Source organism: Bubalus bubalis, chromosome 3 (assembly GCF_019923935.1).
Source record: "Bubalus bubalis isolate 160015118507 breed Murrah chromosome 3, NDDB_SH_1, whole genome shotgun sequence".
Classification (NCBI taxonomy): domain Eukaryota; kingdom Metazoa; phylum Chordata; class Mammalia; order Artiodactyla; family Bovidae; genus Bubalus; species Bubalus bubalis.
In genome coordinates, this window is record NC_059159.1 from 28,950,874 (window position 1) to 28,978,166 (window position 27,293).

The window sequence follows — 27,293 nt, forward strand, 5'->3', positions numbered from 1 at the left end:
GGGCGTGGGCTGTGGGGTGTGGTGGGAAGTCTGGGTAGTCTGCGTGGGGTCGTGGGTATCCGAGGGAGGTCGCGGGGTCAGAGAAAGTGAAGCCTGGGTTGGCTGGGACCCTGGCCCGCGGGCGCGGGGCGGGGCCAGACGGTAGGGGGCGGGGCCGTGCGGGACTTGGGCCGTGCGGAAGGGCGGGCCCTCGGGGCACGGGGCGGGGCCAGACGGCAGGGGGCGGAGCCTTTCGGGACCTGGGCCGGGCAGAGGGGAGGGGCCGGCGGGCGCGCGCACGCAGCCGGCGCGCCCCCTCCCGGCCGCCATGTTGGCTGGTGTGTGGGTGTCAAACCGAGCTGGAAGCGGCTGTGACTCTTCGGGCTCCAGTCGCTCCCGCCTCCTCAGCTCTACTGGCGGCCGCAGCCGCGCACCCGGGTCGGCCCGGAGGAGCGCAGGTGAGCCGGGGCCTCGGGGCTCGGGGGCCGGAGCGGACCGAGGGCGCGGACCCTGCCCCTCCCCAGAGCGCCCCCAGACCGCAGCTCCCCCCACCACCTCCCGGAGTATACACCCCTCAGTCCCAGCCGGGTCTCCACCTCAGGCGGGATCCCCTCTTACCCAACAGGCCCCGCCCCACGGGCTGGAGCACGGCCCCTCCCCGTCTGGGTCCTCATTCCTCTGCAGGGACCCCCCCCCCGCCCCACCGCCTTCCCCTCAGGGAGCTCTTCCTTTGGTATCCTCAGAGCCCCGGGCTTCCCGCGCCCTCCGCAGCTCCGGGAGCCCGTCCAGGCCTCGCCGTCCACCTTTCCGCTGGATCCACCCTGCCCCTCCTCCCCGGGCCGGGCGCCCCCGCCCTCGTCCAGGTGCCGGCCGCCCCCCTCTGGGCTGCCGCGGGCCCCCTCCCCTCCGCAGGGACCGGGCTCGCCCTCCCTACCCCACGGCACAGCGGGGACGGGGGCGGCGGAGCCAGGCTCCAGCTGCCTTTTGTTCCGCGTGGGATGGAGAGACCCCGCCCCGCGGTCCTGCCGGGCTGGTCGAGGTGGGTGAAGGGATGCGTGGAGCCGCCTCTTCCAGAGGACCCTTCGTCTCTCTCCCCGTGGGGCGGCTCCCGGGAGCCTAGCGCCTTGGGAGAGGCCAGCCCTTCCGAGAGGAGTCCGTGCCAACAGGTTTTTGTTTGCAACCTGGAGTTGGCCCGGTGGCTTTGCCGGGGGGAGAGGGGAGGACAGCTCGCTCTCCCCAGAAATCCCGGCAGGGGCCTGTGGAAACCCATTCCTCCGCCCCTGGGCTCCGTCTGGGGCCCTTCGCCCTTTAGCTGCCCTGGGGACGCGTCGGAGCCTGTGCTGGAAGGAGGATGGGTTTATCCACCTTGAGGGTTCAGATGGGGAAACTGAGGCCCAGGGAGAGGCACTGGGTCATGCGGTGATGCAGCGTCGGTGCCGGAACTAGAAGCTTGGGCTCGGGGGCCTCTCTGGGATATTTTAGAATTTTTTTTTAGAGAGATGTTCAGGGTTATCCCTCTTCTCTTTTTAACATTCACTAAGAACTTGAACAGAAAAAGGTGAGAAGTAGTTGTTCCTTTCCACCTCCAGGAGGAGCTTAAAATGATTGAAAAAGGTGAATTTTAATTTTTAATTGTCTTTGTCCTCTTCCAATTATGTAAGATAATGAAGATTTGGCAGAAAACTTGTGCATCTTGTAGCTCTATCTACGGATGTTAGGTGCTAACAGATCGTATGCTGAATCCTGCTCAGCAGGGATTGAATTTGCACTGATAATTAAGTTTTCATCTGTATTTAAATTAACATCCAAAGGGCCTACAGGTTGTTCCTGAGTGGTGCTCATTCCAGCAATTGTGTTTGCTGGACAGGTGATTGTGTCAGAGTCTGCGAAGATCTCATTTCTTATTTATCTGCATTAAAAAAAAAAATCTGTACTGTATTTTTACATTTTTAAAGCTTTTTTGCTTCTTTAGTTTTAATATTGCGTCAGTCATCCTTATCAGTCTTGCTAAGTTTTTCTTTTGGAAGCACTGGATGAGTTGCATGCGTGCTCAGTTGCTCACTTGTTTCCAGCCCTTTGTGACCCCATGGACCCCTTTGCTCCTCTGTCCATGGGGTTTTCCAAGCAAGAATACTGGACTGGGTTGCCATGTCCTTCTCCAGGGGATTTTCCCGACCCAGTGATTGAACCTGGGTCTCCTGCATTGGCAGGCAGATTCTTTAACACTGTGCCACCAGGGAAGCCCACTGGATGAGTTGTTGTTCAGTTGCTAAGTCGTGTCCTAAGTTTTTCGACCCCATGGACTACAGCAGGCCAGGCTGTACTCCACTGCCCTGGATGAGTTACTGGCTGTTGAAGAGTTTGGTAAAGTGCTGATTAGAGTGAGGCACGATCCAGGACTGCATCCCACCAGCCCCCTGGCCAGGAGCGTGTTTGGGTTGTGCTGTGGGGTGTACTGATCTCGGTTTACACAGGCTTCTTGCCTCCCTGTGCCTGGCGAATGGGGTGCTCTGGGGAGACCTCTCTTCCAGCAGGGTGTGTGACTCCAAGCATGTGCCTGAGGTGTGAAGAAATGTAAGACTCGCATGATGAAACCTAGCATGGTGTGTACAGTCTTGAAAACTGCCCCATCCTCTATGGAAATCCTCTCTAGAAACGCAGGTGACTCTGTGTAACTGTCTTCCATGACAAGACATGGGTTTCCTGAGTGTTTGGATTCTGATAAGAGCCCTGCAAAAGTAGTTGAGAATTGCTTGTGTCGCTGATTTATTTTATTTTTTTAATATTTATTTGGCTACACCAGGTGTTAGTTATGGCATGCGGGATCTAGTTCCCTGACCAGGGATCGAACCCAGGCTCCCTGCATTGGGAGTGTGGAGTCTTAGCAACTGGACCACTAGGGAAGTCTCTGATTTATTTCAGTGGCTTGACTTTTCCCGAACCTAAGGAGTGGGCATTTATAATAATAATAATTGTTTCAATTTTATTAGGAAGAGTAGCAGCATTCACTTCTTTGTGGCCTGAAGTGCTGAAGGATTTTCACGCATAGGGCTGCTGTTTTCACTTTCTAGGGAAGCGCCTTTTAAGTTTTCAAAGCTCTCTGGCAGCTGTTCTCCCCCTTCCCCAGAACCTTCCTGGTGAATTGGTGGGTGTGGAGGACTGTGGCTGTTGTTTCATGGCTGAGGATCTATTGACTCTGAGCCTTGGAGAAATCAAAGGGCTTGGATTTGGGAGATTGAGGTTGGGGAGGATGTGAGGAATTACCTAGTCCTACCCTGCTTTTGTCTGCTGGGCTCTCAGTTCAAGCGTTCTACTTAAACAGGTCTTCGGGATTTCCCTGGTGCTCTTGTGGTTGAGAACCCGCTTTGCAAGGCAGAGGATGTGGGTTTGATCCCTGGTGGGTGAACTAAGGTCCCACGTGCTGCAGAGCAACTAAGCCCATGAGCCACAACTGAGACCCGATGCAGCCAAATAATATATTTAAAAAAAGAACAAAGATTTTCGTTCAGTGTAGCATGAAATGTGAATAAGGAGTCCTGGGCGGTGGGCAGCAGGGAACAAGCTTATCTATCCCCACTGCAGGATCCACGGTTCTGTCTTGCTCTTGCCAGAACTGCTGCTGTTGGTCCAGTAGTCCTGTGCCAGTCAAGTGGGTGTTATCCCCCTTCTACAGATGAGGAAACTGAGGCCCAAGAGCGTAAGTCTTGTGCTCAAGGTCATGCAGCCAGTAGGTGATGGGGCTGAATTTAGACAGGTGTGTTGACTCCCCAGATGTTCTGATGCCTTAATATCATCTGAGAAACTGAGTCCTGGGGTGAAGAGACTTGTTCTAAACTCAGTTGTGAGTTGGTGGAGGACCGAATACCACGGGGTGACCTGATTATCAGGATTGCTGAGGTGGGAGAGAGTACATTTGGCTTTGCCAGATGCATTGTGAAATGTCTGTTTGTCTCCATCTGTTGAGTTTTTGAAAATTGACAAGCTTTCTGATAAGTTCCTCAATGGAATTTTCTTTGGTCTTAATTAAGTTTGTTCAAGGTGTCTAAAAATAGACGCTTGAAAAGCAAACACAGTGAAGTAAGTGTCCATGCGGCTGAGAGGGTGTGTGGAGTAGCCTCTGTCCACAGGCTTGTTTGACCGCACCTACCTTTCAGATTCTTGATGGCTTGAAATGCAAAGTTGTTCCAGCAGACTCTTGTTGAACACAATTCCCCTCTGTCTTCACATCCACATACAACACAGGGGTTGCCACCCATCGCAAGTGGAAAAACAGGCCCAGAGAGATTAAGTAACTTTTGAGGAGCTGACCCAGCCAAGAGTCAAACCCAGGCCTGTGTGGTTCCCAAAGCTGGGTGCTTCCTACTCCACCAGCCCCTGCAGAACACCCCACATGATGAGCGCTCATTTCTGTTATAGGACACACTTGTAACCTGAAAGCCACCACGTTTATTTAGAGGGCTGGGAATTGTGAGCAAGGAGATGTGTGTCTTTTTCCTGACTTTAGTGTCTGTGAAGAAATTGAGGTTTGAATGGACCGTTTGAACTGATAGAGGCTGAATTTCAGCTTCGGATTTAGAGAATGGCCTGGCTCTTTTGAGCAGATCCTCAGCACTGTGACAATACCCTGCGTGCATGGGATTCCTTCTGGTGATTCAGCCCGGCGCACCCAGGTGCTGGGGCTGCGTTGTGCCTTCCTGTGGGCCCTGATCTGGGTGGAGCGTGCCAGCCCTCTGGAGACAGAGCAGGCAGCCGTGTCCCTTACCTGGTTGAAATGGTGGTTGGAACTGTGCACAGAGGCTGTCAGGGAAGGGACCCCGTCCGCTTCCTGGCACATGGATCGTGAATGGAGCCAGGAGAATCAGGCTCGGCTTGAGTGGTGACTGCCCATTCAGGCTCAAGCATGATATGGGTTTAAAAGCATCTATAATTCATCACTTCTGAGTGCAGGCTTCATCCTTCCTGTCACTCCCCCTTCTTAAGGAAGAGTAAGCTTCACAGAACAGGGCTCCGTAGCTGAGGACACCAAATGGCACAGGCAGTTTGGCTACAGAGGCCATGCAACAGCTTTGGAATCAGGTGTGGGTACAGATCGGCCTCCTGGCTGGATGGATTTGGGCACTTTAATCACTGAGCTTTGCTTTCCTTGTCTCTGAAGAGGCCAGTAATAACCACTGCAGATAGAGGAGCGGTCTTCCTCAGCCACTCGTGCATATTAGCATCGCTCAGAGGGCGGGGCGGGTCCTGCCTCCAGAGTTTCTGACCCAGTAGATTTGGAGTGAGGCCTGAAAATGGGCTTTTTCAGCCAGTTACTAGGTGTTCTCTGATGCTGCCGGTTCTGGGGCCAGATTGGAAATGCAGGCCCACAGGACAGACAGGAAGGCCAGTGAGGAGTCTGCCCTGGCTGGCTGTGCCGGAGAGTCACCAGCAGCAGGTCCTTGCTGCCTCCCAAGTGCTCTGAGTGAGATGGTGGCATGACGCTTGGGAAGGGAATTTGGTTTCTCAAAGTGATGTTTTCATTTGTTCTTACGTGATTGTAATTTGACCTGTGGTCACAGCACGATGACTCTGTGGGTTAGTCAGGATGTTGTCCTTAAACGAAGGGAACGTAAACGTCAGTGCTGTTTGAAGAGGCAGTTTAAGTCCAGAATCCTGTTTAAAAAGCTGGTTCTTCATTCCACACGTCAAGCAAGATGTTCGCTGTCAAGGCTCTTGAGAAATGCAGCTGAGAAAGGGCAGGGGGCGTGGCATTGGACAGGAGCAAACTCCCACCGGGCTGTTGGGGGTGGCCTCTGGTGTTAATGGAAGTTGCTCCTCCCTCCAGCAGTTCAGAGTGATTTCATAGTCTTTGGTGTTTACAGTTGGGAAGGAAAATTTTTTTGTCTCCAGTAGTAATGATCAGCTTGTCCGTCAAAACCAGACACGTGGGTGTGTGTGAGCCCTGCCGATCTTTGAGTGTCTTGTTTGTGCCTGGCCCCATGCGACTCCTTCAGGAGTCCCTCCACAGGGCGCAGGGATCCTCCAAGACCCGTCACTACTTCTCCTTTCGCCTGTGCAGAAACTAAGTCTCAGAGGGGCTCAGCAGCTGACCTCAGGCCACACAGCCAGTCATTGCCCAGCTGAAGACTGCCGCCACCGTGTCAGATTGAAAACCACAGTGTCTCCGTGGCCTTGCCCTGCAGCCGTCGCAGGTGTGCCCACTGCCTCAGCGTGCCTCACAGCAGCCCGGGGGCAGGCGCTTGACAGGGGAGCAGAGCTGGGGCTCGGAGGGGTTGGGCTTGCTCACGGGCACCCACCCGCTGCTGGCAGGACCTGAGTCCTCCCCTCCCTGCCAAGAGGTGCAGAAGTCAATTCTGAGACCCAGAGCTGCCTGGGTGTGTAGAGCAGGAACCTGGGGGGAGCCTGGCTGGAGCGGTGGGAGGAAGTCTGTGTGGCTGGTAATTGGTTTTGTGTTCATAAAGCTGTGCTAAAGTAATCGCCCAAATTGCTCTTGGAGAGAAGGGGCTTTTTTTTTTTGACTCTGTGATCCTGAAACTGCACATTCGTTCTGTAAACATAGCACATGGGAGTTGAGGACTTAAAAATGGTCTGGTAATGCATACTGAAAAACTTGGTAGTTTTAAAATGTTGCATATAAATAAAAATATGATGCTTCACCTTCCTCAGTAGGCAGTTCACATATGCCTTCTAGCACACAGGTCATTTTTCTGGTCCTACCTCCCATGGGTAAGGAGGCTGGGGTGTGATCACTTTCCCAAGGTTTGAAAACTGCCTGCAGCTCCCAAGCCAAGGGGTGATAAACAGCTATGTGTCAGTACCTGCCCTGTGCTCTTGGGAGGCCCTGGAGGTTTGGACTCCAGTTGGTTGTTTTGTAAACTCTCTAAGACTCTGGGGTGAATACATCCTGAGAGCTAAAGGTTGCTAGCTAGAGTCGGTCCCCTTCTCTGTGTCTGCCTCCCCCAAGGTCGTGGCAATCAAGGAATGATGATGGGCTGAAAAGTTCACATTTTTACTTGAAAGTATGTCCTCCCTCAGTGCCTGTTTGATACCCAGAGCTGTCATGGGGGGTATACTGGGAAATGAATGATCAGAGAAATAGCTTTTAGGCCACTTTCTGAGAGGCAGTCGGTTGAGGCAGAAATATGGGTGTCAAGTCAGGGTGGTTCCATGACCATAGGGCCAATATCTGAGGGCAGCCTGCCGGAGTGCAGCACAGGGTCTCTGAGGTCAGAGCTGGGTGTTTGTGAGAAGCCATGGCTCCCGCCACCACTAAAGAAAACTGTTAGTGAGGCAGAAGCTGGTTTGTTGAGTTGTGATTTTGATTCTCGGTCAGGAAATGAAGAGTGGAGAAAAATCTGGAAGAGTCAGGGAGAGGACAGGATCACAGCTGGACCTGGCTGGACAGGGAGCCAGAAGGCAGAAGGGGGGCGGGTGCCTGGCAGGGGTGTGGCGGAGGCTATGGAAGCAGCCCTGCCGGGCAGATGCCTCCTGAGAGCAGGGAGCACTGGGTGGCCACTGGCTCCAGTGGGGCTGCGGCCTTGGGGTGCCAGTATTGGGGGCGCCCTCTGGCAGGGCCTGCAGTGTGGCTTAGTTCCTGTGGGTGAGGGCCTGGCCAGGCTGCCTTCACCGGACTGGATGGGTCCCAGTTCCAGAGCCAGCCCCAGGGTGTGTGTCAGGATGAAGAGGCCAGAGTCCTGCTCTGTGGAGGGGGCTCCTTGGGGCCTTCTTGCTGCCTAGGAAGGTGGCTGTCAATGCCCTTGGAGCCCGCAGTTTGTATTGTTGGCTGCACCTGCAGGTCACGTGGCCTGAAAGCTTTTCAGAATGCCTGTGATGGGGCTGCACCCCAGACCGTGGTGAGGGAGCCAGTCATGTTTTCAGAAGTGCTCTAGAGCACTCTGATGGTGTGTGTGGGCTGCGAAGCTGAACTGTGTGCTCAGGGAGCTCCCGGGAGTGTCGGATTGGGGTGGGGGGTGTCGTCAAGGCTGGAGCCAGTGGGAGCCGGAAGCCTTTGCAGTCACGAGGTGTGGGGTGCTGGGACCCTGAGCTCCTGTCAGCTGCTGTGGATGGTCTGGGAGGGAGAGAGGGGAGGGGGCAGGTTAGGGGAGTTGTGCCAGAGGAGGACGGTTGGGTGACCACCTGGCTGCAGAGGTTTGCCTTTCAGTCACCCGGGGAAAGCGGGCTGGGTTAGCAGAGTCAGCAAGGTGAGAGCAGGAGAAGAGACTCTAGTGCAGCAGAAGAGACTCCGGCCCAGCTGTTTGGTGACCTCCTTCAGCCTGGCTCTCAGCCACGTCAGTGCAACTGACACCGCCGGGCCAGCCTGGAAGCCAGGTTCCTTCCTGCATCCCTAACTGTGATGACCACAGCAGACACTGCTTATAAAATGTAGAACTACACTTCTGAAAAGTAATTATAGTAGCCTGGGGAATCCCAGGGACGGGGGAGCCGGTGGGCTGCCATCTATGGGGTCGCACAGAGTTGGACACGACTGAAGCGACTTAGCAGCAGCAGCAGCAGCTGTAATTTAGAACTCCTTATTTAGGTAGATGCACTTTATTGATTAAAGGTCAGAAATAAGGTTTTACCTGGTGTATTTAACACATACCACAATATCATCATTTATGGTATTTCCAGAAAAAAGTAGTTTCAGTCCAGTTTATTCAGTTTTTAATGTTTACTGAACACACATGTGTTACACACTGTAGGTTAGGAATACATACCTGATAAGATGTAAGTTCCTAGGAGGGAAAGATTAGGAGGTTGTGGTTAATATATACACACCACTATATATAAAATAGGGCTTCCCAGGTGGCACAGTGGTAAAGAATATGCCATCAATGCAGGAGATGCAAGAGATGTGGGTTTAATCCTTGGGTCCGGAAGATCCCCTGGAGAAGGAGATGGCAACCTGCTCTAGTATTCTCGCTTGGAATATTCCATGGACAGAGGAACCTGGCAGGCTACAGTACAGTCCGTGGTGTTGCAAAGAATTAGACACAACTGATCATGCACACACACACAAATATATATATATATATGCACATACATAAAATAGATAGCCAGCAAGGACCTACTGTACAGAACAGGGAACAATACTCAGTATTTTGTAGTAACCTATAAGGGAGAATAATCTTCAAAAGTATACACACACACTACTGAGTCACTGTGCTGTGTATCTGAAATTAACACTGTGTTGTGAATCAGTGTTGTAAATATTCTAGTTTAAAAACAAAGGATGTAAATTCCTGTCTTTAAGCAGCTGATGATCTGCAGAGAGCGGCTCCTGACGTGGGACAGGTAGTGTCAACTCCAAGAGAGAGACGTTAGAAAGTGTGGGCAGATGCTGAGAACGAACTTGGGTGTCAGAGAGGAGATGGTACGTAAGCAGAATCTTGAAGGAAAAGTGGGAGTTCTGGGGGGCAGAGGACCCCAAGCAGCAGGAACAGGCCACGAGGAGCCGTGGGTGAGATGTCAGGCTCCCTGAGCTGGGAGGGTGTGGAGGAGGCAGGCCGGGGCATGCGCGGAGGCCCCCATCAGCCTGGAGTCCACCCTGGTTCTCATATGGCTTTGGTGGCAGGGGGCACCCGGTGCTCCTCCTGACCTCTGATCTGAGCAGCTCTGGTCCCTCCAAGCGTGGGGAGCTGGAAACCTGTGAGAAGAGGTCCTCTGCTGTTTGAGACAGACTGAAGTGATGTCACTGCTGTGGTGTGTGGACATACCCCGGGGTGACTGGGAGCGGGTGCTGGAGGCTTCCCTGGGAACCTGGAATGCCCACACTCGTTTCTTTTGTCACAGAAGATGGGGCTGGAGGGGGCTCTCGGCTGCCCCTCCTCTCTGGGAAGCTGGTTCCTTGGGTCCGGGCCAGGCGGGGTAGTGCTTCTGCCTAGTGAGCAGGTCCCTAGGGAGAGGACTCCTGACAGCCAAGTGGCTGTGTTCTCTAGAACCCCTGGAGCCCTGTGTGACGACATTGTCGGGGCAAGGGGTCAAGCCCTTAGCTCAGGGCATGTGTGAGCAGCTGCCGTGTGCCAGACTTGGAGCTGGGCAACCCCCACGTGCACCAGGCTGAAGTGGTCCGTGGGCCCCATCCAGCCCGCCGGTACTTTTCGTTTGGGTTGTTGGTGCCTCGTTTTCAAGATTGAACTTGGTTGCTGTATTGGTTTCCTATGGCTGCTGTAACAAATTACCACCCACGCATGGCTTAAAGCAACAGGGTTCTGCAAGTCTAGTCCATGTGGCTCTTTGGGTGTAGGCAGGGCTGGCTCTTCTGGAGGCTCTGGGGAGCTCTGTCCCCTGCCTTCTCCAGTGCCTTGCCTTGAGGTCCCTCCTCTTCAGAGCCAGCAGCTATAGTCCCGTCCCTCTCCCACTGTGCCCTCTGATATGGCTTGCCTGCCCCCACTTGTACTTTAAGGTCCTTTGTGGTTACATGGAGCCCCCTGGATAATCCAGGGTCCTCTTCCCTATTTTAAGGTCATCTGATTAGAGACCTTAATCGCATCTGCTGCTGTAATTCCCCTTTGCCATCCATCCAGGATTAGGATGAGGGCATCTTTGGGAGGCCATTATTCGGTCTACCCCAGATGCCAACATGAAAATCAGGAGATCTTACATAGCAATCCAGACTTGTGGCTTCATTGACAAATCAGAACACTTGGCAGCCAGGGCCTGCCCCGTTGCCTGGCAACCCTGGGTCAGCGCCAGGGTCGGCGCCATCTCTGGGTGAGGTTGCGTGCTCCAGCTCCTCACAGCCCCCACCCCTCCCGTGGTGTCCACTCACCTCCCTTTGTGGCCTGGGCCCTACTCTGGGGACTCACGGCCTTCCACGGAGTCCTGTGGTGGCGGGTGCCTGCTCAGGATGGTGGAGCTTCCTGCCTCCGTCTTCTGTGTCCCTATGAGACCCCCCTCCCCCACCTCCAGACCTCTGTCCTCTCCATGCCTCCCTGCTGACCCAGGCTCCATGCTCCAGAGCCTCTCTGGTGCTCTTCTTGGTGGTGGTGGTTTTTTTTTTTTTTTTTTTTTTAAACCATAACTCCTCGTCTCCTGTCCCTTCTTTCCATCCTGGTACCTTCCATCTTACATCTTGCATTGGCGTCTGTGAGAAGCAAGTCTTTCTAGTGCACCGTTAGAGCAGTGCCCATTGAGTCAGGACCACACAGCAGCGTTTCATTGAACACCTGCTGTGTGCTACGTGCTCCCCTAAACTCTGGGAATGCGACAGGGGTAGGTGGAGGGAGATACCTGCCTTGCCTCCCCTGCACACCTAGTTCTGGAAGAGGGAGCAGGGACAGGTGAGCTGGCAGTTAGTTGCAGCATCAGCTCCTCCTGCCTCTTGGGAGGGAGGCTCTGGCAGCGTCCTGTTCCTGGACCCTGGCCCAGAGGTGAGCTCCGTCTGGTGTGCTGGGGCTCTGGAAGAGGCACTTGGGTGACTGATCCCTGTATTTGCAGACATTGCTGGGACTCCAGCTGATGGCTGAATTTGGGACAGGCATTTTGGAGGGCCCTTAGTTAGCAGTGTGAGAGACCAGGCCAGACACCTCTGTGCGCTGCTGCCCGGTGGCCTGGCTTGGGACTCTGGTTATTTTCGAGGAGCCCTTTGTATGGCTGCTTGTGGCCAGGTCTGCCTCCAGGTGACCCTGTGCTCTGGGGCTCAGGTGGAGGACACCTGGTTGAGCCCCTGGAATTTGACAGCTTAGAGGCATCTAGTTCTTTTATCTACACAGAATACTATCCAGCAGGTCAGAGATCTTTGGAAACTTGCTTGAAAACAGAGTAAGACTTATCATTATGGAGGGTTTCCAGCTTATAAAAATAGAATAGTTCAGCTTGACTGTTTTAATCTAGGCTCTTCTCCCTCCCCCGCCAGATTATTTCAAACCAAATCCGAGACTTGACTTTGTTGATAAGTGCTTCAATGTGTATTGCTCACAGATGTGGACTCTAAAGAAACTTATTTTTAAATAAGGACTGACCAGCGGTCCTAATTCTGAAGTTCGTACTCTCTGGGTTCAAAGCTGGGTTTTTTCAGTGGTAGCATAACAGTCATCTTTATACAAAATCTTGATGTGGGTTAAATTTTATTAGCACTTCTATTAAGGCAAAACAATGCGAGTTCAGCTGTCTTAATTATTACTATTTTTTTTTATAAAATGACATAAAATTTACCATGGACCTGAGTTTGAGCAAACTCTGGGAGATAGTGAAGGACAGGGAAGCCTGGCATGCTGCAGTCCATGGAATCACAAAGAGCTGGACACAACTGAACAACTGCTGCTGCTGCTGCTAAGTCACTTCAGTCGTGTCCGACTCTGTGCGACCCCATAGACAGCAGCCTACTAGGCTCCCCCGTCCCTGGGATTCTCCAGGCAAGAACACTGGAGTGGGTTGCCATTTCCTTCTTCAGTGCATGAAAGTGAAAAGTGAAAGTGAAGTCGCTCAGTCGTCCGACTCTCAGCGATCCCATGGACTGCAGCCTACCAGGCTCCTCCGTCCATGGGATTCTCCAGGCAAGAGTACTGGAGTGGGGTGCCATTGCCTTCTCCGAACTGAACAACAGCAGCAACCATTTTAAAGTGTAAGTACTCAGCGGCATTAATCACATTCACGGTGTTGTACAGTCTCACCTCTGTCTGGTTCCCAAGCTGGTCTCATCACACCCTGAGGAGACCTGCACCCATCAGCAGCCGCTGCTCCCCTCCCCACCCCGGCATCCATGGATTTGCCTGTGCTGGGCAGTTGACATGAATGGAACCATGTGGCCCGTGGCCTTCTGTGACTGGTTTCTTCCCGATGGCATCCTGTCTTCCAGAGTCACCCCCATGGTCGAGTGTCAGTGCTTCATGCCTTTTATGGCTGAATGATATTCCGTCATGTGGACAGACCACAATTTGTTCATCTGTTGATGGACACTTGGTTTGTTTCCACTTTGGCAGCTGTGAGTAGTTGCCGCTTTAACTTGTCAATGCTTAATTTGAAATGTGGTGATATGGTGTGTGGATCAAAAAGAAAATGTCACCTGTGAGGGAGCAGGAAGGTGCCTTACCCTTGGCTCCATTGGTTTTCACACACACGTTTAAAGATGCTCGCTGCTGAGTGGGACACACGTACTGCAGAAGCGCACTGTGCAGAGCATCCCCCTTGGGGCACCCAGGCCCACATGGCTGCTGTCTGCCTCTGGGGGCCATGAGGCCCGCCCAGCAGGCTGCTGACCAAGGACAGGCCCTGCCCTTCCCAACCTGAACAGCCACAGCCATGGGTCTGGGGGTGGATGGTGGCGAGGGGATGATCTCTCATGTTCTCTTGGAGCCATCAGTACACGGGTGGATGCCTTTCCTTGCTTTCCCCAGTGAGACGGTCAGAGTCAGTTCCCTTGTGGCTTCATGACTGCATGCTGAGTTCAGGATGGCTGGTTAGATACACGGCTGTCAGCTGGACCATGAAATGATTCGGGAGCATGGCGTAGATGTGGGCGTTGATTTCTGGTAGGAGTTTATTTCCAGTGAAGAGTCAGTGGCAGCCCAACTGCTGACTATAGGTCAGGGGCTGCCATGGGGATGCAGAGCGGCCCTTGTCCACTTCATAGGGGTCTGGTCCTGGTGTTGGGAGCACGTTTCATCTATGTCACGCTGTGTGTCCCCTTATGAGGGCATGAGGGTGGGGTTCATCTCAGGCCCCAGGACAAGGAGAAGCTTCTTCTGTGACTCTGTTCTGTTTTGTCTGTAGACAGTGTGAGTCATCTTTGCTTTGGCCACCAGGAAGCTCAGCTCAGAGCCAGTCTCTTGTCCTAACTCTAGTGTGGTCTGCACTTGGGTTCTAACCTTGCTTTCTGGCCCTGCTTTTTTTTCCTCCCCCTTCCGTTTCGCTGTTGCCTGGGTTTCTTCATTCACTCGCTATTCGCCGTGTCTCCTGGCTTCCTCTGAGCCAGTGATTCTCAAATGCTGTGCCCCCATCACCTTTGGTTCTAATTTTTCTGGGTGGGGCTTGAGCATAAGTAAGTTCCTGAAGCTTGCCGGAGATCCCAACACAGATCCCCTCACAGGCGGGGGTTGCGAGCCACTGCTCTTGGCCATTTCCCTTCTTTTTAGCAACAAGGTAGGAAACATAGGCCTCCATAGGAAGGATGGAGTTGGGGAGGACAGCCGATGCAAAGGTGGCCTGAGCTCAGAGAAGTAGCAGGTGGATCATGTAGCTCCTGCTGGCCTTCTTGCTGGTGGAACCAGCGGGAGCTCTCCTTGGCCAGCCTGCAGAGGCCTCACCTCCTGGACAGGCTGGGGATGAGCAGCTGTAGAGTTTGCTCTGAGGGCTTTGGGCCTGCCTGATGGGAGCGCGGCTGTGTGACAACGTCCCCGGGCCGTCCAGGACCCGAGCCTGTGTGTGGGGCCCAGTCAGGCTGCCATTTGCTATGGAATGCAGTTCTAGAGAAGACCAGTGGATAAGAAGGCATTCATAACCGGGTCTTTGCAACTCATCTGACCCTGCCTGTGTGTTAAAGGAGCACTCTCCCTGCTCTAATTGAGAGAAGGAATAAATTATGACTGAAAATATGTTCCTTCTTGATTTAAAAAAGTATTATTTATTGGCAGGAGAGTAAAGTAAGTAGTGTAAGAAATCATCGTGTAACCTGACTGTAAGGTGTTAGGTAGATATTAATATTTGATGAAAGAGAAACAAATGTTTTCTTTAAACAACAAAACCAAACCCTTTATTATTTCTTCCCTCTCTCTCCCTCTTCCCAGGTTTTTTTCATTAGGTTCTTTTGACTTTGAGCAAGAATCTTGGTAACTTTTTTCCCTCTTCACCATCTGATTATCCATAGTTTTTCCAAAGACTAAAGCCAGCTCTGATAAAACATACACGCTGACCGAGCGTCTTCAGGCTGGTTCTTCTCCGTGCTTCGTCTCTGGGGAATGTTGATGATGCCTGTCTTAATGGTAATGAAAGAAAATGTGGGAAGTTCATGAAAGTAGGAAGGGCCAAGCTGGAACTAGCCTTGTCACTGTCACTGCGGTTAATGTTTTGATGTATTTTCTCTTAAGTTGTTTGTTTAGTGCCCAGGGGTCTTTGTGGCCTGTATGGCCGTCACGGGCTGGCAGAGAGCTCTCCCTCGGTGGCTGAGCTGGGAAGAGCTCAGCTGCCTCCTGTGGTTTGTCCCCCGCTTCCTTGCTGTGGGTGTGGGGTCTTGTGGCTGAGAGCACTGCTAGGGGCAAGGCTGCGGAGTGAGGGGCTTATTCAGCAGTTGGATGTGGAGGGGGAGGAGGAGACCCTGACAGGGAGGCTGTAGAGGGTGCTGGGATGGGGCATGTAGGCAGGGTGGCCTGCAGGGAGGCAGACTTTGGGGCTGAACAGTGGAGTGGAAGACTGCTGGCTCTGGAGCCTCAGAGACTGTGGAGCGGGCGGCGCCCCCTGGGCAGAGTCAGCTGTGGCTTTCGGGGCTCAGGTTGCTCTTTACCATGTAGTACAGGGAGTGGCATTCTCCCAGGGCCAGGTGCCTGGGTGCTGGATCTTCGAAACCTTCCCTTCTGGGCTGGAGTGGCGTCCGGCTTGTCATCCTGGGTTTCTGAAGAAACCTCCTCCCTCACTGAGGTCAGGTTGGTTTATGATGAGGTGGTCGTGGGTGGTTTATGCCTCTCCTTTCTGGAGGCTCTAGAAGAGAAAGCAGGCCCGTTCTTCAGGAACATCTTTGCTTGGGGTTAACCAGCTCCCTCTGTTCTAGTCCAGGCTGTGGGTTCACAGGTCACTTTGGGGTGACCCACGACACGTCAGTGCTGAGTGAGTTCCCTCTGGGGCCCTTGGTGTGGATGTGCTTGTGCCTAGCCTGGGCCTCTGTGAGCAGCTGTCATGCTGGGGAGGGGTCCCCACTTCCCTGCCTGCCTGGCTGGTTATAGGCACCTCCGGGAAGGAGGTGCTGGCCTCCCCTGAGACTCCGCGTCCTGTGATGGCGGTGGGCCTGGTGTGTGTGTGGGGGTTCAGGGGTCTGCATCAGTGACTTGTGGCGTTGCTCTGCTAGCCAGTGGATGGTGAAGAAATCCATGTGGTAGACCACTAAAGGCCATTGGGAGAAAAGAAAAAGAAATTGGGTTAAAACTAGGAGGAGGGGAACAAATATTGTCTTCTTTAAAAGGAAGAAGCTTCATTGGCACACTGCTTCTGAATCAAGCTCTCAGAAATAAAAGATGTTTAAAAACCTGTGCCATGAGGCTCACAGAATGTAACCTGGAATCCATCCCCCAAGGCCTCCCACCTCGCAGGTGGTGATGTGGAAGGGGCCAAGCACAGTGCCCGATGAACTGGCGACTTCTGAGTATCCAGTCACTTGAGAGAGAAAGTCCCAGGCCAGTGGAGCTGGCCTCTGAGGGCCTGTCCGTCTCCCCGCAGCTCCACGTCTCTCTGTGTCTCACTGAGGCCAGGGGAGGGCCCGGCAGGAGGGTCCAGTTTTGTTGCTGGCCTGCAGGGCCGGCCCCAAGTGGCCCTCTCTGTGCCTGCAGTTCCTTCTTGTTAAGGCTGTATGGGTATACCGCATTTTGTTAATCTGTGAAGGGAAGCTCTTCTCACTGGCTGGCTTTTAGGAGCGATGTTGCTGTGAACTCCAGGGCCACGTGCGTGCTTGGGCACCTCATCCTTTCTCTTTGGCGGAGACACAGGCCTCCACCGCCCCCCCCCCCCACACACACACATGCTGCGGGGAACGGGCCTCTGAGGTGCTGGACGCAGAACGTCACACCTCCCTTCTGCCAGTTTTACCGGCTAGGGCCATGGCTGATCCCTGAGGAGCGGGGAACACAGTTCTGTTACAGGCCCAGGAGGCAGTGGACTGGAAGTCCTTGGTGCATAGAAATGATGACCACAGAGGGGGAGTGGGCATCCTGGGCCCAGGGGAGGGGTCACTGCAAGGTGGGGCTCCCAGGTGCAAATTACCTGCCACTGGTAGGCCCGCCTTGGAAGCTGGTTGGTGGAGAGACTATGAGTCCTCCAGGGAGCAGCTTAGAACATGTGGTGGTCTTCAAGGAAGGACCTGGGAGCCTCGCGTAAGTTATGTTCAGGTCCTGAGGCTGAGGAGCTGGCACTGCGCCTCCTCGGCGGGCACTGCCTCACTCACCCTCTCTCCTCTCCTGTGAAGTGCTTCCCTTGCAGGCTGGGGCACACAGTAAGCCATCAGTAAATTCAGCGGCCACCTCGGTGAGTTTGGCCAGCAGCAGCCGAGCCTGCGGCCAGTGAGTGAGCGGGCCGGCCTCTCCAGGTTTGGCTGTCTTCCTGTGAAGCACAGGTGTGCCGAAGGATCCGGTCCTCCCCCTGGTCATCCCTGGGCTGACCGAGGGAGCAGGAGGCTGGTGGCCAGTGAGGCAAGGAAACACTTCTTTCTCTAAAGTGGAGTGTTTACTGGGCAGATCTGCGCGTGCACTGTCATCCGCGCTGGAAACTCACTCCTATATTATTATTTTCCTCAGCAAAGTAGGACAAAGGCAATGTAAACGTTGTTTGAAGAGAAGTATTTGGCTAATGGAGATAAAGCTAAAAGGAAAATAACAACTTTAACTTCTTTTTGGTTTTTGTGTTTTGACATTCAGCAGCATACTTCTAATCTTTTAAGAATTAAAAAAATTACATGGTATGCCAGCCGCGGTTTGTTTCTGCTTGTTAACTTTAGTGTGAAATTGACTCAGTGCCGCCTTGCCAGACGAGGGCCTCTCCAGTCCTGCTTTTCTCCTGGGTGGGGGAGGTGCTCAGCGGGACTGAAGAGGGTGTGGCAGAGGCCTGCGAGCAGCCGTGGGCCCCGCAGGAGTGAAGGGTCTCCCCTCCATCCACTCAGATCCTTCATGGGGTCATCTGTAGGCTTCCAAGGCTGTTGCTGCCATTTTCCTGAGGAGGAAACAGATTAGTGAGCTGACGAAAACGTGGTGTGGGGGCAGCTCTCTCTCCACTCCAACTCATGGTAATTTTTACCCCCAGCAGCATCACAGCCCATGTTTCCACACCCCGTGAGACGTTGGGGGCCCTGGACTCGGGCATCGGGTGAGGGTGTGGGGAGCAGCCGAGGCTGGGGCAGTGTGGGAGCAGGTGGGGTTGAGTCACTCCTTCCTGCGGCAGCTGTGTGCCCGGCTCAGCGCCAGGCCCTGTGAGGCAGCCCCAGTGTGCAGACAGTCGGGGCCTCTGTCCAGAGGCCGTGGGAGGAAGCGGGGAGAGAAGGGGGAGGCCGGAAGCGCAGGTGGCCTGCAGGGCAGCCGCAGCAGGTGGGGGGTGCTCTGCAAGACTGGCTGGAGGTGGGGGGGCAGCGATGGGCTTGGTGCTGTGCCACAGAGGCCGGCCCCGTGCAGCAGGTCTGGAGGGCCGAGGGCCCCACACTGGGTGTTGGAGCTGTTTGTTGGCATAACCAGGCAGAGAAGTCACAGCCCTCCCAGCCTGAGGCTTGGCTCCTGCTGCCTCCTCTGGACTCTGCATCCCTGTTGGTTGGCATCATGCCCTGACTCCCCTCAGCTCCTCTCTCCTGCACCACAGGACGGTTCTCCTGTGTCTCCACCCCTCTCCTGGCCCTTCTTGGACGTCACTGATGGCCACTCACCCCCTCCTGACTTGCGCTCCATGCCCACTCTCCTGGGCTCCCCCAACGCCCGCCCCGGCCCTTGGCACAGCTGCCTCGGCTGTCTCTGCTCTCTGTGCTGGTCGTGCCAGCACCTCCAGCTTCATTGTCTTCATAGTTGTACGGCCTCCTTCCTTCTCCTGAAGCAGGCACACTCTCCCCACCTTGACATCCTGTGTCCCTGCCATTCCGCCGGCAGCTAGGCGCTGTGGTATGGGCGTCTGCCTGCTTCCTGCCCTCCCCCCTGCCCCCCCCCCCCCCAAGTCCGCCTGCTGTGACTCCATCAGGACTGCAGAAGCCCCGCCTCCACTGCACTGCTTCTCTGTCCCCAGACTTGCAAACCCACTCCAGTAGCTTCGGCTGCGGCAGTGTTTCTTAAAATAATGTTAAGTGGAAGCCGTTGAATGTTACTCATCTTAGAGAGTTTTTTTATCGTCAGAATGCCATGGTACCTTTGGTGGTTCCTTTGAAAGTGAAGCTGAGAGCTGCCAGGTGACCCAGCAGCCCTCTTCCTCGGTACCTGCCCAGGCGAGCTGAGCACACACATCCACATAAAAACTCATACGCAGAGTTCACAGCAGCATTGTGCATAAAGGCCAATACATGGAAACAATCCAGGTGTCTGGTTGATCAATGGGTACATAAATGTGGCCTGTCCATACGAGAGAAAATTACCACAAAAAGGAGTGAAGTACTGATAAACGCAGTATAAGCGAACCTTTAGAATACTCTGAGTGAAAGGAGCTGGACATAAAAGGCACATACTGCGTGGTTTTGCGTGAAGTGTCCAGAGTAGGTGAGTTCACAGAGACAGAAGGCAGCGTGCTAGGGGCTGGTGAGCGGAGGAGTGGGTAGTGATGGCCGATGAACAGGGTCTCCCGGGGATGCAAACGTCCACTGCAGTGACTGTCACCCAACACTGTGCCTGTATGCTAAGTCACTCAGTTGTGTCTGACTCGCTTGCAACCCCAAGGACTGTAGCCCGCCAGGCTCCTCTGTCCACGGGATTCTCCAGGCAGGAATACTGGAGGGGGTTGCCATGCCCTCCTCCAGGGGGTCTTCCCAACTCAGGGATCGAGCCCATGTCTCTTACGTGTCCTGCATTGGCAGGCAGGTTCTTTACCACTAGTGCACCTGGGAAGCCCATCCAACACTGTGAGGATCCTAAGCTGTGAGTGTGAATTGCCTACTTTAAAATGGTGAATTTCGTCTTAATAAAAACAAATAGAAAGACCTCCTCTGCCCAAATGCCATAGCATGATACCTGATTTCATGTATGTGATTACTTAATGCAGGTATTTGAATTTAGAAGTAAATTGATTTAGGGACTTCCCTGGTGGTCTAGCGGAGAAGGCGATGGCACCCCACTCCAGTACTCTTGCCTGGAAAATCTCATGGATGGAGGAGCCTGGTGGGCTGCAGTCCATGGGGTCGCGAAGAGTCGGACATGACTGAGCGACTTCACTTTCACTTTTCACTTTCACACATTGGAGAAGGAAATGGCAACTCACTCCAGTCTTCTTGCCTGGAGAATCCCAGGGACGGGGGAGCCTGGTGGGCTGCCGTCTATGGGGTTGCATAGAGTCGGTCACGACTGAAGCGACTTAGCAGCAGCAGCAGCAGCAGCTGGTGGTCTAGTGGTTAGGACTCTGTGCTTCCACTGCCATGGCCCTGGCTCAGTCCCTGGTTAGGAATGAAGATCCCACAAGCTGAGTGTGGCCAAAAACAAAGTAGATCGATTTGAAGAAAAATATTAAGCATACAATAACGCAGCTTATATTAAGAATTAAAGAGGAGGATTCCTAACACAGCGCTTGGCACGTCAGAAGTGCCCTATGAGTGTTAACCATATGACTCTTACTTGGAGGGTTTGACAGAGATCTGGAAGGGGAGTAACGAATCGGCAGATCCAGATTCCTCAGTGCATAAGGCCCCCAAACCCGCCCCCCACCTCACCACCTCTTCCCCTCATGCTCATGGCTCCCTTGTGCCCCCATCCTCCTGCAGCCCTGCCCCAGGGGCACAGGTTTCCCACCAGCTGTCCCGACCTAGGTAGGGGCGGGGGCTGCGTCCTGGGCTTCCCCATGGGCATCATTCCTTGTATGTCCAACGTGTGAAAAGTATTGGCTAAACCCTCTGTCTGTCTGCGCTGTGACAAGGAAATGATGTTACAAGAGAGAACAGCAAGAACATTTGTAAAATGCCATGCAGACGTCGCTGTGTGCCTTGCAGAGCAGCAGCTCTGCTCCCGGAACAGGGTCTAGAAGCCTCAGTGCACGAGTCTCGGGGGCTCATGCACACACCAGCACTGTTCACGATGGCAAGAAGGTGAAGTGGGCTCAGGTGTCCCCGGACAGACGAGGGGGTGGGTGTCGGTCAGCACAGGCGCTGTCACATGGCAGGGACACGCAGCAGCGCGGACGGGTCTCAGAGCCTCAGTATCGACGCCAGCAGATTGTGGTGGTTGGATGATGTCAATGGTAAGACCTTCTTCTTTCTTAAAAACCGGGGGATCATGGAGCTCAGAACCCAAGCTGTTTGCGGGGTGGGGTGGGGCAGGGGTCTGGGTGACAGGGGCGCGTCATCTGTGCCCACATGGGGCTGGTGTGTACTCTTGTGTGTGCCCAGCAGCACATACATCATAAAAATGTAAGAGGACAGAGTGGTGGCTGGAAGACCTTCTCTGGGCTGACGCTGACATTTGAGAGTCCAGTCAGCGGTGCAGAGTAAATAAAATCCTGGGAACATATCCAGCAGAGGAGGAAGGAGGGAAGTCGTATTTTTATTCTGAACCAAAAGAGGAAGTTTACCTTTCGGCTCTGAGACTGGTTTTTTTCCTGGTGGTACTTCAGACGACGGCTGTTCTTAAAGGAGTAATCAGAGCTCTCGGGTTGTTCTAGCCCGTGTGGCTGCTTCAGCAGAAGACGCAGCAGTCACCGAAGAGGTCCGGTCTCTTAAGGTGTGAGTTCTGATGGGCTGCTGTTTACGTCGTCTTGGAGTCTCTGATGTGCAGGCTTCCACCTGCCAGCTTTCCTCCTGTTGCCGTCTGTGGGGCCTGAGGCTTTCCAGGGCAACGCTTTCTGGGAAGAACCTTAAAGGCCCCTCCTTGGTGGGCCACGTTGGAAGGCGCTGGGAATGCCAGGGGCCTATCCCAGGACAGCACCACAGCGCCTGGGCCTCACGTCCGCACGTGGGCAGGGGCTGGCCCTTTAGCTCCAGCGTCTGGGCTCCTGCCTGCTTGGCTTGCAGAGCTGGAGATGGGCTGAGCAGGGGCAGGAGGGTGGTTATTTCTGTCCCGTCTCACTGCCTGTTTAGCACCTGACAGGAGGGCCCTTCAAAGCCTCTGGATTCAGGGAGGAAGGATTCACTATTCTGATGGTGGGGTTTGTCTGAAGCCAAACAGACGAGATGAAGAGGATAGGACCAGAAGCCAGAGGTCTGGGAGCAAGTCCTGGTCCTACCACGTGCTGGCATGTGGCTCAGGCCAGTTTTCTTACCCTCTCTGTGCCCAACTTCCTCACCTGCGAATTCTTACTGAGGTTCAGTGAGCAGACGCTCTGGCGTGCAGTCAGGGCTGTTAGGATTCTCCAGCGTCTGTTGAGAGAGCCTGTGCTATTTTCAGTTTCTATTCTGAGCCTGTTCTTTCGGGTGACTGCTGGCATCAGAGAGTTAGCACATTTGAGGCCTTGTTGGAAATGCCAGCCACACAGGAGAGGACTGGGCCCGGGTGTGACGGTCAGGAAGGGGCTTGGGGACAATGCCACCTGCCTGACCAGGAGGGGCCTTCTGCCCAGCGTGTTCTGCCTGGGCCCTGCTGCTTCTGTAGGCGTGTCCCCTGCCCTGGACTGTGTCCCCAGGCTGCCGTCGGGGTGCTCCTGAGAAACATCCTCAGAGACACACTCTGGGAGGACGCAGGTGTCTGAACCTGTGTTACTCAGTGCTGAGCAGCGGCTATCCCCACCTCATCACCTGGTCTGCTCCTGAGCCCAGGCTGGTGGGGTGGCAGGGCTCCGCTGCCCGTGGGACTGCCTGGGTACTGTTGGCTGACATGGCTCATCCACCCCTGCCCAGGTTCTTTGTTGTGAACTCTTACGTGGAGTGGTTTTATATGTTCACTGAGCAGGGTGGCTGCTCTGACTCCAGCGACAGCCCTGAGGGAGACTGCTGGGGGGCTGGCCCGGTGAGCCTCGTGTCTGAGGGGGAGGGGCTGGGGTGCTGTCTGCCTTGTTCAGTTTCCCTCTGTTCCCGCTCGCTCAGCCCGTGTCAGAGGAGCCTGTGCTGAGGACACGTGGTGGAGATGGGCAAGCAGCAACTGGGATGAGCAGGAAGGTGTCCCACATGGAGAGGTTCTGCCCACAGTGGGAGTTGGTGACTTGAGAGAGTGATCGTGGTCCCCAGATCTCAACTCACAGGAAAGAGCCAGTGGGGCAGTGCCGGGGGAGGCCGCGGGCAGGGGAGCAGGCCGTGCCTGGGACCGGGAGGGTGCCAGGGGGCGAGGGTGCACCCGTGCTGGCCCCCGGAGGAGCTCACCTTCCGGGTGTGCCGTCTTCTGGGCTCTGGTGCCCCCCGCACCGCCTGGGGTGGGCTGCAAGGACCTCAGCCACACTCCCCAAAGTCCATGGGAGACCTTTGTGCCAGGCTGGTCTGCATTTACACTGCCCGGAGGTGCCTGTCCTCACCTGCGGGCTTCCTCTGGGCAGCATCTTGAGCTCCTGAGAGAGCAGCTACGGATGGCTGCTGTGCCTGAACCCAGGCCTGTGTGGTCCACAGCTCCCCCTCCCCCGGCTTCCCCTCTCCTGCTGGCTCCTCAGGACGTGGCCACAGCCCAGCACTCAGCGCCACCACAGTGACCAGCCAGGTCTAAATTAAGCATGAATCCCTGGGAATTCTGCCTTTTCCCATGTAGCTCTGTTCTTTTCCCAAAATGCCTCAAGCTGGAAACTTCTGCTGATCAAACCCATTGCGGGCCTGCCCTGTGTGCAGGTGGGTGGGTGTGAAGCCATCGAATGTCCCCTACTGTGTCCCAGTCTCTGGGTGGCGTGGCCACTGGCCATCGGGGGTCTCTCTCTGGTGGTAGAGTCACTCAGCGTGTTGGAATGGAGACTCTGGCCCAGGGGTCACAAGCTCCTTTCTTGGAGGGGGGCTGAGTTCCAGGGGCTCACTCCACAGACCCGGGAAGCCCCACAGGCCAAGAGAAACATCCACCACTAGGCTTGTCGCCAGAACTCTAGCCTCATGGTGACTGACCTGGAGCTGGCCTGAGGTGGGGGCTCCTGTGACACCCTGGGGCTGGCAGGAGTTGAGCCCTTGTCAGAAAGGGGCCTTGGGACAGGAGGCTGGGTGTCCGGTCTGCCCTGCCATCCAGGAGCAGGAGGCTGGGCCTGGCCCAGCCCGAGCCCTGCTTTCCAGGCCCCTGGTTCTGTGTGCTGTCTGGTTTCTGGCAGGGTTGTTTAAGAATGTTGTCCCTGGTTGGCCATTAGCAAAACTACGTGGAGGAGTGGTGGAGGGGAGCAGTGAGGAATTCTCTGTCCTCTGCTCACGCATCCACTGGCCCAGGCGCCAGCGTTCGGTGCTCGCGCCTCTCCAGGAGGTGCTGCTCGTCACGCCACCGTTTCTAAGCGCCTGTGTTGTCGGGTGGCCAGACCACGTCTCCTGAGCCTGGTCCTTGTTTCACACCACCTTTCAGAGTGACTGCATTTCAACACCCGTGTAACCTGCAGCCCGGCTGCTCTTCCTAGAGACCGAACGATCCGCCGCACTGCTAAAGAAAAGAGGAAGTCCTCACGTGTGTTTTCAGTGCTTGATTTCTGCTTTTAGAAAAATCACTAACATGGTCATTGGAGGCTATCTGACATCGAATTTGAATTTTCCTGTGCTTGTTCCAAGACTGTCATGTCTTGGGAGAAGCCCCCAGGTGGCTCTTTCTTTTTAAGGGGACAGGGGTCATCCAGCGTTGGGGGGACGGTCAGTCCCCTTGCAGCCAGTTAACTGGCACTTGGGGCTCTCCCTATACTGTGGGTGCTGCCACTGTATCTGCTTTATCATTCTTGGAGTTAAGAGGCTCAGATGTTTGTTTTTGAAATTCTTCATATATATGAATGCAGGGTTTTCTTGAAGCCCGCTTTTGGGATAGAGATGTAAGATTTGATTTCTCTGCCCACTGAGGAGTCCTGGGACACGGATGCTGCATTCGGTGAGTGAGGCGGACGGCCCTCAGCTTCCCTGTGGGTGTTGCCTGCCTGGAGAAAGTCACAGGAGGCTACCAGACGCAGATCAGGAGCTGCCATCTGCGGATCCTGTTAGGTTTGGGGAGGGGAGAGATGTTTGCTGCCGTTCCCTCATAGCTGGTCTGGGTCCCTGATAATGATCCCCGATCCCTGAAAAGCCCCCCAGATGGGGGTTTGGTGGAGACCCCAACCATCATCATCTTCTTGACACCTGGCCAGTTATGTCCCTGTCACAGAAGGGATGGCCAGGACTCACGTGGGCTTTGACCAGGGCCCACCTGGGGTCTGGAGCCATGAGGGCTGCTTCCTCCCGCGTCTGGGACTCTGGATTGGGAAGGAATTTCCCCACCCAACTCTGCAGGCTCTTGAACACATTTTTATGGAATTCTTCTTGCCTCCAGGGGCATCACTCTAGCCTTGGAATTTTTTGTTTGTTTTTTTAGTGTTGCTCTATTTGCTGTTTTATTCAGTCTACTTGTAGTCTCCACTGTCAGGCGAATTCTGGTTGTATTTTCAAATATGCCAGAATTTGTCTGCCCCAGCTTGTCTTTGGCAAATGTGGACCAGCTGTTACTTTATGGTCACCATTATAGGCTGCTCTTGAGATCAAGAGTCCTGATCCCAGACTCTGGCTGGGTTGCCTGCATGTTGAGGGCCAAGGGACGCAGCTCCTCGGTGGTACTGGGCCATGGCTCATCTGTGGCTAGGGGCCCGTCCTTCAGGCTTTGTGTGTGTAGGTGGGCTGTCGCCTGGGACAGGACATGCGAGCTGCAGGTTACATGTGGCCGCGATGGCTCCTGCAACTGCGAAGTGCAGGGTGGGGGAGCCTGCCGAGCCCCAGGTGGGTGACAGACAAAGTGCTGGGCGGCCCTGGGGCTTCGGGACCTCGAGTGTGACCAGTGATGCTGGAGCATTTGCTCTGGGAGCCGGAGCTGCTCGGGAGGCCCCCTCTGCGGCCCATCCTGTCTGGTGGCCATGGATGACCAGCCTTGTCACGTCACACGTGCAGGTCCCCACAGAGCACCTGGCCCTGCTCCTCAGACACACTGTGGAAGGTTTTTAAGAGCCGACCGTGCAGTGGAATTCACTCTGCCCACCTTCAGCTGAAGTCCCATTCTGCTGAAGCCCTGCATCTGCAGATGAAGACAGAATTCTTGGCCTGTCTGAGGGTGGAGAGGCCTTGCTCACCAAGCCGATGACTAATGCCACCAGGATGACGGTTATGAGCTTCTCCTATTTGGCTGAATGTGAGGAGTGGGCATTTCCTTTGGCTTCCCCACTCCTGACACTTGCTGGTTACTTATTTCTGAGGCTGGGATGAAGCTGGTAGAGGCCGCCCACCTATTGTTCCTGTGGCAGAAGCAGCAGAGTGAGAGCCCCTGTGGGAGGAGGGAGAGAGTCCTCACCAGGGGGCCTTGGTCAGCTGACTTCATGACCCAGAAGGAAGGCTCTCCATCTGCACCAGGGGAGGGGTGATCCTTACCCGGAAGGAAGGCTTTTTGTGAGCATATAGTGAGACAGCCTGGCCCAAGGCCACCCAGCTCTTTCCCAGGCCAGAAGCCCAGTGGCAGCTGGGGGTGGGGTGGGGGTGGGGAGCTGCAGGTCCTGGGCCCCCTCCTCATTCTGTAGGAGAGGAGTCACCTGGCACCGCTTCCCTTCCAGTCCCCGCCTGCCCTGTCTCCTCCTCTGAAGAGCCCCCCTGAGGGCTAGCTCTGAAGGGAGTGCTTTCCTCGCCTCTGTCGGTGGCCCACCGCCACAGTCGAGTTGCCCTCCACTTGTATCCTCAGGTCCCCGCGCTCACCTCTGTCCCTTGTCAGATGCCTTCCTGGGGGAAGGGGCGCTGCTTTTAACTTGTGGCAGCAGCATTTATGTCGCAGTGCTGGGTGCCCACTGGCAACCAAACCAGGTGGTGTCCCCCACACTCTGGACCAGGCCTGTGGCCAGAGGCATAGCCTTCACTCCAGCTCCGCAGGTGTTCCTTCCCTGGAGAGATGTGTTTGTGGCAAAGGACTGGGTGGACCTGTTAATGTGGAGTCCTCAGTTCTCTTTTCTCTGAGATGAGGAAACTGGGCCAGAAGCAGTTTATTTGTAAGGTTGTATCAGTGCTACATAGCTTGTGCCAGATGCTGGAGGCTCTGAAAGCCCAGTGGGGCCTCAGCCCTGGTCTCGAAGGGGTTGGGAGTCTCTGTAAGAAGTCAGGAGAAGAGGGTCAGAGAGAGTCTCTGGAGCCAGTGTAGATGGCGTGAGATTCTTCTAGCGGGCGTCTGCCAGGTGTGGCAGAGCAGATCCAGCAGAAGTGGTTTGAAAATAGACCAGGAGTTACAGTGTTACTGCTTTCCTTCCAGAGGCTTAAACTTGAGTTTAAATTGTATTGGTTATTAATGTGTAGTATTGTTCTTAACTTAGTTTTGAAGGGAAGGTGGCATCCTTTTTGTCCTCGGGGGCTGGAGGACGTCCTCTCACCACCCCGGCTGGCCGACCCCTGCCTGCCATTTGCAGAGAGCCTGCTGTCTCAGGGGAACTCA

At 54.7% G+C, this 27,293-nt stretch overlaps 1 protein-coding gene across 9 annotated transcripts in view; it reads left to right on the top strand.

Annotated features, from left to right (window-relative positions):
* The first annotated feature begins 255 nt into the window (after positions 1-255).
* Positions 256-27,293, top strand: part of EPN2 (epsin 2) — a 52,628-nt gene continuing 25,590 nt past the window's right edge. For 3 of the 9 annotated variants that reach the window (XM_006048828.4, XM_025280467.3, XM_006048831.4), the window contains exon 1: positions 257-437. The gene's annotated coding sequence lies outside the window, so the exon portion shown is untranslated. Of the gene's footprint in view, positions 438-994; positions 1,019-21,355; positions 21,501-27,293 lie in introns of those variants that run through there. The other 6 variants (XM_025280468.3, XM_025280463.3, XM_006048834.4 and 3 more) reach the window with 6 other exon arrangements.